Here is a 15,511-nt window from a genome sequence, read left to right on the forward strand (position 1 = left end):
ATATGTTTACTAAATGCCATTGTTCTAGAAACATTGAGGCACATGAAAGAGAATAAAACCAGCAACAATCCCCATCCTCAGCTGGGTGCGGTGGCTCACGCCTGTAATCCCAGCACTTTGGGAGGCTGAGGCGGCCGGATCACCTGAGGTCAGAGCTCAAGACCAGCCTGGCTAACATGGCAAAACCCCGTTTCTACTAAAAATACAAAAAATTAGCCGTGTGTGGTGGTGGGCACCTGTAATCCCAGCTACTCGGGAGGCTGAGACAGGAGAATCTCTTGAACCCATGAGGGGGAGGTTGCAGTGAGCTGAGATTGCACCACTGCACTCCAGCCTGGGAGACAGAGGGAGACTCTGTCTCGAAAAAAAAATAAAAAATCCCCATCCCTAAGGACCCTATATTCCAGTGGCTAGTCAAAATTACTGCTACCACCCATTGAGTACCTGCTGTCCACCAGGCTCGGTTCTAGCTGCTTTACCTGTACAGTATTTCTAATTTGCATAACTTCTCTGCGAGTTGAATTGTCAGCCCATCTAACAGAGGAAGAAGTTGAGTCTCACAAAGAAGTTGAGTCTCACAAAAATTAATAAAGCCCCAAAAGGGATTCAAAGCTACATTCCAGAGTCTTTGCTCTTTTCCTGCCAAGATGGAAATCTTTCACCTGAACCAAACAAGTGGCTTGCTGACCTGTGAAACCTTCACCCTCCCTCTTCCACCCCGTGCCTCCCACGCGTCTGCACTGCAGTACTGAGCTTCCCGCCACGGTAACCTGTGGGCACACCAGTCCCCTTCTGAGCTACTGCAGGTGCAGACCATAGTCTACTCATCGTGGTTTCCTCAGTGTTTGGCACAGTAGAAGATCAAATTAAAATAAGCAGATCCTGAATTACTAAATGAATGTTCCTTATATAGTGCTTACTCAGCATTTAGATTTATTGCCACCTCTACTTCTGTGCCATCTGCAGGGACACCGCCCACTGAGGTGGTAGAGATTGGCTGAAGGTTGTACAGAGATTGGAAACCTCTTTCCCTGACTTGTTCTCATTTTACTGTCATATTGGCTGATAAGCACTTAAAATGCCAACACACACAGCTGGGCAGAATATCTTAAGAAAAGTAAATGAGACAGTGTATACATGTAAGATGATATACAATCGAAGATGATGCGGAGTAATGTGAAAACAAAAGGTAGTATTATTACTGTTGTTCAAGCGAGCCCCAGGCCTTTTAGCTGGCAAAGCCTCATCAGGTAACTGCTTACTTTATCTTAAGCACTGTAGTTTTACTCTGAATGAAAAATATATTTACATACCTCCTCTTAAAACCAGAGTTCAAGCTTAGTTCTCAAGATCAAGATTTATTCTGCTTAATGAAACTCATTCTAATTTTTTTCAAGCCCAATAACTGGTGTTCTAAACGCTCATCTTCTTAGAATGCACTTCTCAAATCCAATGTGTCTCCTCTCCCAGTGAATCACTGGCTTAGAAATAATGATGGCAAACCTGTATTACATGCTTAATAGGTGCCAGGCACCCTCATAAATACTTTTCAAGTGCTATCCTCTTTGAATTCCAAATTCGTGGTTTAGCTACTGTTATTATTATTCCGATTTCAAAGACTGGGAAATAAATGACAAGAAGCATAAGATGCCTAAGGCCACACATCTGCTAAGTGACAGAGACTGGATTTGAACCCAGGAAAGCTCATTCTGGAGCCCACATTTTTATTTTTGAATGTCTTTAGTTTCTTTTCAACATAGGTAACACGTCACCTGGTTTAAAAAAAAAAAATCTAGAAGGCATGCTGTGAGAAGTCTTGCTTCTACCATAGGTAACACGTCACCTGGTTTAAAAATTAAAAATCTAGAAGGCAGGCTGTGAGAAGTCTTGCTTCTACCCTGGTCCTGCTTGTTTTCTCTTTGCTCGCTCCTGACTCCAACTCTGATATGCAGTTGACAACTTTTAGTAGTTTCTGGAATATACCTTCGGAGGTTTTAATAAAAATGCAAGCACCTGCAAATATATGCTTGTTTGTTTCTCCTACCTTCCTTCCACAAAATGTAGTATGCTCTACACACCTTTTTTTCTGTTATTTGTATATATTAGGGCTCTTTCCATACCAGGTCATAAGGTCATAAACATCCTTCTCATTCTTTTATACTGCTTATTCTGTCACATGACTGTGTCATGATTTAACCAGTTCAGGATCGATGGACACTTTCAATTCTTGTCTATTCACACAGCACAGTCATGAATAATCTTGATGGTCACCTTTTCCTGTTTGTAAGTGTATCTGTTGGTACTTCCAGGTTGAACGAGTCTTGATTTTTCAGCTTTTATGATTTCCTGATATTCCTGGATTTCCCTTCAATTAGCACATTTTCCTGCAGTTTGTGTAAATACCTGTTTATTCTTATGGCCTCATCCGCAGAATGTGCTGTCACACTTTGAATTTTTGCCCATTTTATAGGTGATAAAAGATATTCTCATTGAATTCACATTTATCTTATTATGAATCTGGTTAAACACCTTCTCATACATTTAGGGCTTATTATATTTTATAAATAAGCTATCTTATTCATACCCTTTGTCAATTTTTCAATTGGTTTGTTGGCTTTTTACTTAGTGAAACTAGAGATAGTCTTTTAACTATTTTGCAGTAGTGATTCCCAAGGAAAAGTGAAGACATTAATAAAGGAAATTGCCATGAACACAATAGGTTATCAAAATTGTTTTAGGTAAAAGTTAAAAGACTTCTATGGTTACTTTAGACTTTAAACTCTATTTATCAAATGAAATAATGTATATCAAAAGTTCTACAAACTCTAGTCTGTTAGTTATTCGTTATTACAATAGACAAAACATTTCAAGATTATAATGTAAAACTCTAAATAGCTAAGATTCAGACCCCAAGAATTTCACTAACAACAGGTCATTGATCTGCTCTAAGAACCTTTCATCTGTACTCAACTGATCAGTGACCTTTTCGATAATGAGAAAATAAAGAAAAATTAAGAGCCTTTTCTTCTGTCGTATTTCCTGAAGTGTGTGCCAGTTAGTTTTAGTATAGATCTGTCAAATGCGATGCCATTTTTCTTTTTTAAAGCACTCACAGGACTCATTAACAATCAAAAGATCATCTCCTTAGAAACACAGGCTAAGGAGCTGCCCATAGAAACCATCCTAACCCCTGTAGAGTATTTACATCTGCAACACCCAGATTTTAGGCAACTGCTTTTCTTGGACTGTAAGTGCTCACGTCTGTACAAAACATTTTTAATTTCAATCCCTTAGTGTATCTTTTTTTTTTTTTTTTGAGATGGAGTCTCGCTTTGTTGCCCAGGTTGGAGTGCAGTGGCGTGGTCTTGGCTCACTGCAACCTCTGCCTCCAGGGTTCAACCAATTCTCCTGCCACAACCTCCAGAGTAGCTAGAATTACAGCCACCTGCCACCATTTTTAATAGAGATGGGGTTTTACCATGTTGGCCAGACTGGTCTCAAACTCCTGACCTTGTGATCTACCCGCCTCGGCCTCCGAAAGTGCTGGGATGACAGGCATGAACCACCGCGCCCGGCCAGGTTTATCTTAACAATGTGTAAGTTTCTAACCTTTCCCCTCTTCCCTGGTCCTAGGAAAGGTAGAGGCTGTTTCCAGAGCTGATCCCTGGGCCTCTGTGAGCTCAGACACACAGCAATGGCGTCCGACCATCTGCCAGGTCAAGGCGTTCGCTGCCTCTGTGGTTATTTGGTTGTAAAGAGCCAGCAGAGCCAGGAGACCTCTCTGAAAAAGATACACATAGAGCCTAATATGTGAAGTCATTTTTATATTGTATGAATAAACATACTTAATACACATTTACGTACACATAGTGAATGCCGTGTGAACCGAATCCTTACAGGAGACAGGGCATGTGTATGGGCATAAGGCTTTGGAGAGAGACTCTGAAGCTCACAGAACGCCTGCCATGGTCAAGATGAAATGCCTTCAAGGTGCTTAGAGCCTCTGGTAAATCCAGTCAGAGCTGGATTTGAGCAGAAGATTCCCTTTTGTGCACAACTGCTGACATAGTGGCGTGACACTTCCTTATTTATGTCTGGAGTTTACTGCCCTTTGAGTTTATTGCCTAATACAGCATGGCCACATACTTTTTTTTCAACACAAAGGCCTATAATTCTATTATAAGCACACCTTGGAGATATTGTGGGTTCAGTTCTAGACCATCACAATAAAGTGAATATTGCAATAAAGTAAGTCACACAAATTTTATGGTTTCCCAATGCATATAAGAGTTATGTTTATGCTATACTGTAGTCCTTTAAGTGTGTAATAGCTTTATGTTTAAAAACACAATAGTGTGAAAAAAACCCCACAATATCTGCAAAGCACAATAAAGCAAACTGCAGTAAAATAAGGTATGCCTGTATACCTTTTAAAATGCACTTGAGCCTTTCTAGCCCCTTTGAGAATTAAGAAGTAGTTTGCACACCCTCTGCAATCCAAAATGGATGCCACATCCATGCACACACATGCAGGACTAGGTTCATGTATTGTCTAACCCACACATTCAAGTCCTGCAAGATGCAGTAAAACCTTGTAGTCAGGTTCATTCTATTTCAGATGGAGAAATTGTTTGTAATGAATGAAAAATGAACATTATTAGCCATGTGCTTTTATAATTCGGTAGATAACATATGAAATCACCAATGTTGTCCACTAATGATGATTACCATCATGACCAACACAACAAAACCAGAAACAGTATTTCCTCCTTTTTTTTTTTTTTTTTTTTTTTTTTTTTTTTGAGACAGAGTCTCGCTCTGCCACCCAGGCTGGAGTGCAGTGGCACAATCTCAGCACACTGCAACCTCTGCATCCCGGGTTCAAGCGATTCTCCTGCCTCAGCCTCCTGAGTAGCTGGGATTATAGGTGCCCGCCACTACACCCAGTTAATTTTTTTGTATTTTTAGTAGAGATGGAGTTTCATCCCGTTGACCAGGCTGGTCTCGAACTCCTGATCTCGTGATACACTTGCCTCGGCCTCCCAAGTGCTGGGATGACAAGCGTGAGCTGCCGCGCCCGGCGTATTTCCTCCTTTTTACATTTCATAGCTGATTCTTCCCCTTCAACCCAAAATGCAAACATAGGCTTTAAGAGATGTCATTTCATTTCAGAATGACTCCCACATCGAGCTGTGACCTGGAGGCCCAGCCAAGGGCAGGCTTGTTGCCCAGTGCTGTGGAGACAGTACACTTGGGGATGTCCTTCCACACCATTTATCGTGATGGCCTGAAACCAAAGCACATCACCATGTCCTTTTGATCATAGCACAGATGGAATACAAACGATGACCTCCAAGACTCCACCTGACCTTGCTCCACCTACCTCCCCAGCCTCTCCCACCCAACTCTCCAACACCTCTGGGTTCCGGACACAAGAGCCTTCCTTCAGTTCTGCAAACACACCCCACTTCTCCCACTCACAGCCACCTCAGCACCTCCGCAGGATGTTGCTGAATTTACAATCGCCTCCTCCCTTTCTCTCCCCTCCCACGAGCCTTTGCTTTGCCTGGTTAACATCCACAGGATTGCAGACGACTTGTCACTTTCTCCAAGAATCCTTCCTTGAACCCCAGATTTCTCCTCGTGAGACTTAATAACTTGGTGTCTGAATTCCCTGCTAGATGCCAGCTCTATGAGGGCAGAGACAGACCTTTGCTTATTCCTGCCACGTCCCTGGCAGCCAGCACAGAGAAGGGAGCAAATGTTCCGTGAGAGAATTATGAGTGCGACCCTGACACGGGCTGTGTCTTCTGTCTGTGTCACGCTGTCTGCCCAGTGTAAACGCTAAAAAAATGCTTGCAGAGTGAATGAATGGAAGAATCAATGAGTTGTTCAGAAAGAATTGTTCACATCAACACAATTTAGCATTAAAATACTCACTATAAAATCATAAATATTATTATTTTTATCATTTAAGTTCCATTCAAGTGTTTTTCCCCCAGTTGGCCAAAAAGACAATTCTCAGGCTAGGCATGGTGGCTCACAGCCATAATCCCAGCACTTTGGGAGGCCAAGGCGGGAGGATCACCTGAGGTCAGGAATTTGAGACCAGCCTGGCCAACATGGTGAAACCCCATCTCTACTAAAAATACAAAAATTAGCCTGGTGTGATGGCAGATGCCTGTAATCCCAACTACTCAGGAGGCAGGAGAATCTCTTGAACCTGGGAGGCAGAGGTTGCAGTGATCTGAGATCGTGCCACTGCACTCCAGCCTGGGTGACAGAGCGAGACTCCGTCCCCCAAAAAAACAAAAAACAAAGAACAACAATTCTGGGATGGCTGAAAAATGCTCCAGCCCGCAGAAAGTGAACTGGGAATCTTTGTAAGGGCAGGCATCATTTCTCCCAGGACTGGAGGCCTTTTAAGTGACTCATAGTTCCCAAGATCTGAGAGGCTTCTCATTTGGCCCCGTCTCATGACCCATTTCTGAACATCTGTGTTGATTTTTTCTTGCTTTTTTTTAAAAAAAAAATCCATTTGGCTCAGTGCTTAAGGTAAATGAGAAGTTTCACATTCTATCCTAACGGCTAATAGAATCTGGTTGTACTGGCTGTGGCAATTCAACAGTCCAGCGATGTGGCTTCTCCTAAGAAAATATCCTTTCTCCTTATTGCCCTAGAATCCCAAGGACCTATGAGGAAAACCTCCAGGGTCCAAAGTCTGAGTTTAAAGAGAGAAATTTTTCACATACACGCGGCACCCAAAACAATCCTACACACACCCAACATGCACACAGCACCCAAAAATAACCCCTCCACAGACCCAACGTGCACCCACACCTAATTCTCACCAACAACCCAACACACACGTGCAACACCTGCATGTGCGACACACACACAGCACACACAGCACCCACAACCCCCATCCCCACCCTCACGTACACAACCCGCCACACCCCAGCACACACCACACACACCGGGGCCTGACACTCCTCAGTCCTGGGCTGAGGGTCTCCTGGAGGCCCAGCTTCTCTCTTCTTTCTGTACCCCGTTCCATCATCTCATCCAGGCCCTATTGGAGGTAATTTGCCGTTATTCTAAAAGTTATTTTAGTTTTGATTAGGGAAGACTCTAAAGTAATGTCAATTCTTAGAAAAATTATAATGAAAGGCCAGGCAAGGCGGCTCATGTCTATAATCCCAGCACTTTGGGAAGCCGAGGTGGGCAGATCACCTGGGGTCAGGAGTTTGAGACCAGCCTGATCAACATGGTGAAACCCTGTCCCTACTACAAATACCAAAAATTAGCCGGGCGTGGTGGTGCATGCCTGTAATCTCAGCTACTTGGGAGACTGAGGCAGGAGAATCACTTGAACTCGGGAGGCAGAGGTTGCAGTGAGCCAAGATCACACCAATGCACTCCAGCCTTGGTGACAGACAGAGACTGTCTCCAAAAAAAAAAAAAAAAAGAAAAAAGAAAGAAAGAAAAAAAGAAAAAGGAAAAATTCTAATGAAAGCAAATGAGGGGGTTGGCCTCCTGGCGGCTTTTGGACGTTCGTCTTGGGGATTGCAGTTGGATGCCACAGCAAATTGGCTGTGGATTATTTAGTAGTTCTGATTTTTCATACAACTGCCTCTGTTACCCCCTTTTCTCATTTTTTCTTACCAGATGGTAGAATTGCCCTTCTCACCTTCTACTGTTATGTCCTCCTATCAGGAAAGCAAACTAGTGCATTAAATCACCGTGATCACGACCACAAACGTGTGAATGGGGGAGGGAACCCTTTTCTCCATGAGGCCATGAAAGCGGAGGGAGGTTAGGCGTGTGCATTGCCCCAAATTTTCCAGTGAAGGAGGATCCCACGAGAAGGGAAAAGTGGTCTCCTTTTTTGACACCCACACTCCTCTGTCCCCACACAGGGCACTGGGCTCTGCACGTTTGCTGTGTCCAAAGCATTGTCCCCTGTGGAAGGTGCACCCCAGTCCTCCCTCCACCTCTTGCTGCACTCAGACAGGAAGGCAGCGAAGCCAGCCGCTCCAGCCTCAGAGCAGGCACTCAGGGCGCTGACGCTCACCCTGGCCCCGCAGCATCTGTGGAGGAGAGGCTGTGAGTCCACCCTTGTCTTCTGCTTATCCCAGTTGTCCTACCTCATTTCTTCTTTTAATTTCTATTATGGAAAGTTCCTAACAGGAACAAAAGTACAGAGAATTATATAAAAAATTCCCACATGCCCATCGCCTACCTTCAACAATAAACACCTTGTAGCTAAATTTATTATTTTGTATTCCTGCGCTCACTTACTTCCGTGAGTTATTCTGAAGCACATTTGGAAAATCATGTTAATCTGTAATTAAAAATACATATAACATCAAAAGGCATGGACGACACTCCCTTTTTAAAATAACCACAATACCATCACCACACACAGAAAATTAAGATTTCTTTAATGTCAACACCTATCCTATCTGTGTTTGCCTTTCTCCAACAGTCTCATGCACATTTTAAGATTTGCTTGCCTCAACTGGGATCCAAACGAGGTCTACACTTTGCTCTGAATTCACGCTTGGCAAATACAATGATTTGTAGAACACACTGATACATATTGTGGAGTGGCTGAGAGATGGCCAGCAGTGGCCGCAGCTGCCAATCTCCAATAGAAGGCTGGCGCTGGTGCAGGGCAGAGCTTAGGGCGAACGCTGGTGGGCTGGGGGACAACACTGGAGGAGGGAGATTTGTTCTATTCAGTGCCCAGTTTACTCCACCGCTGAGGGCCAGTATAGTGAAGTGAAAAACCAGTTTCACACACTGTGATGAAATTCTATAAATTCAGGATTATCCTGTCAAATCAAGATGACATGCCTCCCATTGTTTAAAAACACTCGAATGGATGGAACTTAGCAAATACTGCTAAGAACAGAACCCGCCGGGCTACGCTGCAGCGTCTCAGACGTGTTTCCACTCGCTGCTGCGACGTGTTTGTCAAAGTTTCCTGAGAGCTGCAGAGCGATCAGAGACGAGAAGAGAAGCACTTCCCCCTCCCCTGAGGAGCGATAACCTCAGCCAAGCAGAAGACACTTCAAACAAACAAACAAACAAACAAACAGACAGACAGACGGACAGACGGACAGACAGACAGACAGACGGACGGACGGACAGACAGACAGACGGACAGACTGACAGACAGACGGACAGACGGACAGACAGACGGACAGACGGACAGACAGACGGACAGACGGACAGACAGACAGACAGACGGATCTCCCCACTCATTCCACTGGTCTCGTGCTTACCTTTCATTTTTCTTGGCCTCTCGCTTCCCGTCTCTCTCTCAGGTGGCATCTTAAAGGACTCGATGTTGAAACGGTAGCAGGCAGCAGCCCATCTTGAGGTAGCATTAGGGTTTGGGAGGAAAGATCTCGATGACTGAATGTGCTTAGCCATCTTACACATCGAACCTGCATTGTTCCTCGGTTTTCCTGCGGAGGAGGAGCCCCCTGTGTGGGACTGGCATCCTCTGAGGACTGCAGGACTGCACCCGGGTGATGAGAAGAAAGGCAAGGCCACAGCACTATTGCAGTGCTCTCCGCAAAAGTCCAGCCTCGAGCCCAACGCTCGATTTTCCACTAAGCTGAGAGCATTTAACACCAGAAAGCCATTTCAGTTTCTGCTTATTTCTTCTCTACAGATTTCGAGGGGGTGAAAAAGCACATTCCAGAAGAGGCAGTGGAAAATTCTAAAATAAAAGTGAGGCAGAATCAGAGGGAGGGGCGAGTTGAGAACGCCCCTACCATCTTGAACGGAGCAGAAGATGGCTCATGTGTTGACAGCTTCCAATCCCCCAGTTCTGGAGCAGATTTTCCCGGGGGAAGAAGATTACAGAGTCTGGATTCCTCTTCCATGATTCCAGCACCTCTGATGTCGTAGGGTCGTGTTATGAGCACCCTAAAGATGGCACTTCGGCACATGGTTCTCTAAATTCTGACCATTCCGTCTTGTTTTACATCCTCTGCTTTTCCAAATCCTAAAGCCCTGTGACACACCAGTGATGGAGCCAGCAGCCAGTAGGCATCTTTCAAGAGAGGCAGGCCAGCAGGGTCACCAGACCTTCTTTCCCCAACTTCATCCCAGATGCCTGGTACTGTCTCAAGACCACAAGCACTGAAACGTGACCCTGGTGTCTCAGGCTAGAACAGCAAACCCCCAACTGAGTTTTTAAATCCTCAACAATTTGTGGAAATTAGGAGATGTTGTATGAGCATGTATTTTACAGGACTTCCTAGAATGCCTTTTTGAGAACTCTGGAAGGGGAAGAAGGAAACATCACCCTAGGAGAAGTAGAATTAAGTGTGTACTCTCTCCTGTCTCTCTTTTTCTCTCCTTCCTTCCACCCCATTGAGAAATCTACAAGCCTGAAACCTGGCCGTCCATCATCTGACCCCGTAAATTTGCCTTTCTGAGATAATAAGATGACACAGCCTTTGCCAGGTCAGACGCTACTTTCATAAAAACTGCTGAGGTGGTGACCCAATGCCATGAATCAGGATATCATCAAATTTCATATTTCTTCCGTGAGCTTCAGCAATGACGCCCACTTTTCATGGATTGTTAATCAGGGAAGACTCATACACGCCTCTCAGAATCACCTAATTCAATCCTCAGAACAACAATCTAGGTGAGATGGTTTTGTCCCATTACAGGCGAGCTCCAGGCACAGAGAACCAAAGGGTTCCCACAGGCAACACACATAGAAGGGATTGTAACCCACAACCGTCTGAACCCAAGCGCTAAGCTTCAAACCAGACACTGTGTTGCTTCTGCTTTATACCCAGGCCCTGGCTGAACACCTTGACTTTACCAGGCGTGCAAGGAGGTTCTAAGTCCACTTTGGCTGGAGGCAAGAATTTAGTAGAAGTAACCTGGGTGTTACTAATAATAAGTTCAACCAGGGCCCAGCAATCAAGGAGGGCTTCGTGGAAGAGGTGGAACTTGGAGTGGCCTGGAAGAATCGCATAGACTCAGCAAAACTGTGGAAGTGACAATGAGCAGGGAACACACGCAGTCCCACTGTGACAGGATGCACGTGGGTGATGAGCAGGCATGTCCTCAGATGGGCAGGCAGGACCCTCAAAACAGGAAGTGGAGTCTGTGTTTGCTAGCAGAAGCAATGGCAACCACTGTCATCTCATTCATTCATTTAGTACTTATTTGTTGAGGATATCCTGTCAGGTGCAGTTCTTAGTGGTAGGGACCTAGCAGTGAGTAAGCCAGGCTGAGTCCCTGCCCTCACAAACCTCAAGATCCAGTAATGGGCCAGATGCACATGGACGATGTTTAATAGATCAAGTGGAGTTCCCCTTCAGTTGACATTCTATTTCTAAAGATGTCCCTTCTAATAGATCTCTAAATGACCATGGCCCGAAGTGGCAGTTTCAAATGATTGTTTCAGCTCTGCCCTCCACACACCAAATCCCACCTCTCTCAGCTAAAGCATCGTAATATGTTTGTGCTGAGGGTTGTCTGAGAAATCGTTCTGGGCCGGGCGCGGTGGCTCACGCCTGTAACCCCAGCACTTTGGGAGGCCGAGGCAGGCGGATCACGAGGTCCGGAGATCGAGACCATCCTGGCGAACACGGTGAAACCCCGTCTCTACTAAAAAATACAAAAACTAGCCGGGCGAGGTGGCGGCGCCTGTAGTCCCAGCTACTCGGGAGGCTAAGGCAGGAGAATGGCGTGAACCCAGGAGGCGGAGCTTGCAGTGAGCTGAGATCCGGCCACTGCACTCCAGCCCAGGCGACAGAGCGAGACTCCGTCTCAAAAAAAAAAAAAAAAAAAGAAATCATTCTGTATTAAGTTCACAGGGGAAGAAACAGAAAGGCCCTAGAGGTGACCTCATTAGCCTACAGTTGCTCTGAGAACTGGTGGCAGAAGCAGATTTGTTTCCAGCCTCCTGGTGTGCACGCCAGTGCCCTTTCCCCCAAGCCGTGTGTCCCCCGGTCGTGCCCTTTGTCCTTGCCGTCCTCTACCTTTCTCTTCTGGAAGATCACGGCAAGACGACTGACTTCCCCAAACTGCGCTCCTAGCTCCCTGGGACCCAGCAGGGACCCTGCCCTCCAGCCAGTGGTTTGAAGAAGGACAGCCGCCATCAAACACAAACTTACAGCCTCCCTGATGCCCTGGATGTCAGAAAATGTCTGGACCAGTCAAGATAAGAGCCAGGCAGAGTCAGGAAGAAATGGGGATAGGGGTTCCTATTTAAATATATAAAGAATTCTTTCCCAGGTGGGGAAAAGTCATCCAGCAATGTGAGTGATCACCTCTCCATTTATCTGTTTGACCAACTGGAATTTCTATACTGAAGGTTTATACAAAGAAGCCACAAACCACCATTGTCACAATGACCCTACATAACCCCTTGTGTAAATGTTCTGGAAATGTACCCAGAAGTCTGGAGAAGGTCCAGTCAAACTGGGTGCAGGAAGAAGAAAGCTCTGGTCTCAGGTCTTCGACAGAATCCCCTGGACGCTGGGATTGCCACCATGCTAAGCCGAGGGGGCATCTGAATGCGCGGGAGTGCAGGGAAGAGAACAGCATGTAAGATTCATTAACCAATGACAAACACGCCGGGTTCACTGCTGGTCTCCACAGCTCGTTGGTTCAGTGTGGCTCAGTTGCCTCTTTCTACTTTTGGTCTCAGAAAATAAAGAGAGAGAAGCCGAGCGCTCATGGAGTTTCTCAGAGACTCAGCAAAAACTAGGCTTTGTGTTCTGAGATCAGGAAATACTAGTGAGAGCCCAAAATTTTCTTCCCTGACGTCTCCAACTCAAAGAGGGCCTGGAAGTCACCCCACTAGAAGCAAAGCCTTGATATTTTCAAGCTCGTAGTTTATTGCTTCTTCTCCCATCTGCCCGTCGACAGACGAATCACAGGCGGAATAAAAACAACACAGCCCTCAGCAGATGACTCTTCACTGACGAACGCCAGTCTTTTAACTCTCTGCTACGGAAACAGCTTTGCTGGCTGCTGGCTCGTCGCACTGCACTAGGAGAGCCCGCACACCTCGAAGCTTCGTCAGGCAAAGCCTGTGATTTCACAGACCCAGAAATGTTTGCTTTCTCTAAGCCAGTAACATATGCTTCGGTTTATACCAACTCTAGCAGAGGTGCACAGATTACAATGGGGCATGAAGTTCAGAATAATAGAAAGTAGAGAGTTGGAAAGCACAGGAGAACCCATTTAGACGAAGCTGTTTTGTTAACAAAGGAGCTCCCTGACCCGGAGAGGTTGAGGGTTTACTGTGAGACAGTGCCCCTGGTTAAAGGCAAAGGCAGCTTGAGAAGCTGTCCTCTGATCCCCAGCCTCCTAGGACTCTTGCCTCTATCTCACACTGCCTTGAGGCCAGGAGCTGATACTGATTGAACAGATGTGAAAGCAGAAGGAAAAAGTATTGCAGTGACTGCCCTCTAACAGATTCACACTTTCTGTGGGCCAATTTTCTTTGCCATTATCTGGGGGAAGAAAATGTCCAGAAGAGCATTTTAAATTCAGGAAGCGGTTCTGGAACCAGAAGAAGACACACCTTGATGACAGTAATATTGTCTACGTGAGAAGGAACAAGCTCTGGAATGCTTTCTAGAAAACCCAAATATGATAGGAGACCATAAAAAATTATCCTTCGTCATACGGACTTCCAGTTTGAGAAAACTCAGTGGCTAAACAAAGGTGCTGCCTGAGAGATGCAGACAGAAATCAGCCTTTAAGAGCAGGTAGCTACACTGAAGAATGAGAAGAGGAATGGGGCCCAGAGGCTGAAGGTCGGGACCGTCTCCCTTCCCGGATAAGCACCTGGACCATCGTTCGTCAGAAGCCGTGTGTAATTACCAGCTCTCTTTGGCTGCAGAGGGCATGCCCAGGAGGCTTAGAGAAGCAGGAATTTCAAACATGCTCGCTTCAGAGGCAAGATTGGCAACACCATCAGTTACTGTTTGGGCTTCGGGAAGCCATGGGCCGCGGCGCTGGGTCTGGTGTCCTGGGCTCTGTGTGGGACCTCGGCAAGGCTGTTTCCTGAAATGAAAGCTCCTCTTCTGAGGGATGACACACCAGGCCCACCTGCAGACGATGTTTATGAATCCCCCAGCAGGAGTGGATTGATCTTACAATGGGACTGTGTAACATCAACATTTCATTATTCTACAAAAGAATATGCACAATGCCACCTAAGGTCCTCTAAGAATAGGTTTGGGGAGTAACAATGAGAAAAGGCCACTCAAAAAGCAGTAGAGCCTCGTTCCTTTTACACGACGTTAATATTAACTTTACCTACAGGGGAAAAATGGCATTTTACCTCGAGAGTTATTCGTAAGCTCTCTCCACACCGTGAGATAAAATTAGTGCAGGGCTCAGAGCTCTCAATTTCCTCATTTGGGGGCTAATAGACTTTAATGGGGGCTCCTCTTGGCATGTGAATGAACGTGTGTGTCTCTGAGTGCGTGTGTCTGTGTGTGTACACACGTCCCTTTGAAGTTTATTTACTTGATAGCACTAATTGTAAAAGGGCATACCCAGGGGAATTTAATGAGGTGACATGCTAGAATATAGACATTAGAAAGGAAATTAGTATTTTCCCCATAAAAGCAAGTAGGTGAAGTCAAGTATGAGGAAAGAAGGAAAGAAAAAGGAAGGCAGGGAAAGAGGGATGGAGAGGAGAGGAACGGGTTTTGATGACCGTAGATAAGAACCAATAAACACTTCTGCTTCACACTCCTGAGCACAACTTGGCAGAATTTATTTATTGGGAATCAATTGCTTTTAACCTAATACAATCTATTCAGTGCGTATTAGACCTCAAAAAAAAAAAAAATCATTTGCTAGAGATGCAATTCGAAAACAACACTGACTTCTAAACCAAATGGATGTTTTCTAAACCAGGTGAGATGTGGGTTAATTGAGAGCTGAGTCTATTCTAGAAGCAGCAGGAAAGAAGACGACAAGCCCTTTGGTTTTGTCTGGACACCGTCCGGAGAGGTGCCTCCAGCAGCTGGGGGTGTGGATTCCAGTGAAGTGAAATTGCGCTGTGTTTGGGTATAAACAAACTCCATGTGGCGTTGGGACTTAGGACCACTGGAACTGCCTGTGGGAACACGTACAAGCTCAGATACTACAAACTGCCTTCCTGTGGTAACCATAACATAACTACTTTAGGTGATTACACATCTGCAAATGAAAATAAACTGTGAACGAGGCCTCACTTCACACTGCATCAAAGGCTCCAGGACGTCCTTCAGAACAAACAGCAAGGCGAGGAATGCCTCCTACGTTAGGAAATCTCTCTCCACAGACCTGTCCTTGCCTGCATCTTCTGCCGATGACCTCACACCTAGATCATGATGGTCCATTAGCAGAAGGGGAGGATGGCTGGTGAAGAATGCTGCAGAGACAGGAGGCCCGTGTGAAATCATTGGATCCAGGGCTTCAATCCCTGGTTACCTGACCTGGAATTATTCTCTTAACCTCA

At 45.5% G+C, this 15,511-nt stretch overlaps 1 long non-coding RNA gene across 1 annotated transcript in view; it reads right to left on the reverse strand.

Annotated features, from left to right (window-relative positions):
• LOC126953318 (uncharacterized) overlaps positions 1–11,119 on the reverse strand; it is a 149,406-nt gene extending 138,287 nt beyond the window's left edge. The window contains exon 1 of the long non-coding RNA XR_007725228.1: positions 9,291–11,119. This is a non-coding gene — a long non-coding RNA (uncharacterized LOC126953318). The remainder of the gene's footprint in view (positions 1–9,290) is intronic.
• Between the last annotated feature and the right edge of the window lie 4,392 nt (positions 11,120–15,511).

This window comes from Macaca thibetana, chromosome 4, assembly GCF_024542745.1.
Source record: "Macaca thibetana thibetana isolate TM-01 chromosome 4, ASM2454274v1, whole genome shotgun sequence".
Taxonomy (NCBI): Eukaryota; Metazoa; Chordata; class Mammalia; order Primates; family Cercopithecidae; genus Macaca; species Macaca thibetana.